The sequence below is a fragment of the Sinocyclocheilus rhinocerous genome, unplaced genomic scaffold, assembly GCF_001515625.1.
Source record: "Sinocyclocheilus rhinocerous isolate Xijiao unplaced genomic scaffold, SAMN03320098_v1.1 scaffold1111, whole genome shotgun sequence".
Lineage (NCBI taxonomy): Eukaryota > Metazoa > Chordata > Actinopteri > Cypriniformes > Cyprinidae > Sinocyclocheilus > Sinocyclocheilus rhinocerous.
In genome coordinates this window covers 870473-871727 of record NW_015655406.1, presented here as the reverse complement: position 1 = coordinate 871727, position 1255 = coordinate 870473, and positions in this window count along the sequence as shown.

The following is a 1255-nucleotide window of genomic DNA, read 5'->3' as shown; positions in this document are numbered from 1 at the left end:
GGAGGGGGTGGGTTGGGGGGGTGGGGGGGGGGGGGTCTGCTCTCTGAACTTACTCTGTGAAAGTGATCTCTGACCTTTGATATCCAGAGAAGAACAACAAACATGACGTTTGTGGTATGACAGATGTCTAATGTTGATAAACCGTTCAAAGACTGATTGTGCTGCTGCTGTACACTATATTTTGCAATGTTTAGAGGTGCTGCACCTTCTTTTGTTCCATTTCTTAGCACTAGATCTGAGAGCTTTTTATAGTAACCTGAAATAACCTTCAAAGTGTTTGCTGCTAAAATTATTAATTACCTTTATCTTTATAAGTATACAGCTTTTATTTGTTTGCTTAAAATTATAGATATAGTTTTTATTATATTTTGTATTTTATTTATTTATTTATGTTAATTATCATATTTTTGAGTCGTGACCTAATGGTTAGAGAGTCTATCTTGTAACCCAAAGGTCGCGGGTTTGAGTCTCGCTACTGGCAGGTATTGTAATTAACATTAAATTGAATAACCCCCGTAAAGGGATAATTCACCCAGAAACATAAATGCTGTCATCATTTATTCACTCTCATGTTGTTCCTGATTTCTTTCTTCTGTGAAGCACAAGATGGTATTTTGGGAATAAATAAATAATATTTGCATAATAGAATTCAATGGGGTCCAGTGTTGTTTCCGCAGAAGAAAATTGTGTCACAATTGTGTTCCACAGAAGAAAGTAAGTCATGCAGGTGTGAAACCATATGAGAGTGATTAAGTAAGTTTCAAGTTCAAGTTTCAAATTTATAATTATTTTGGGTGAACTATTCTTTTAAGGTATGATGCAGTCACTAATTTCTGCATTTACATAATATGATACTAAAAATACAAAATGCTAATTACATTTTATGTCTTCATGAACACATGGCCAATTTAGCTCTGCTATGTAATATGAATTCGTAATGTCTTGGTTTTAAGGCATAACGCCAGAGGTCCCAATTAACATAAGCCCAAAGTTTTCACTGTCAGACATAATTAGTATTTTGCTACTGTTTGGTAGTAAAGCCAGCTTCTGTGTAACAAGCCACGTGGCAAATATTTACAAGACTACAGTTTGAAATCATGGTCTAGATGAAAATCTCTGCAGTATTACTGCAAACTTACACCTAACACAGTAACCCGGCCACATAATCCTGATGGTTTCTGATTAAAATAACAAAATAAAACATTCAGTTTGTTTTCGTTGTTTAAAAAACTGAGAGAGGGATTATGCAATCATT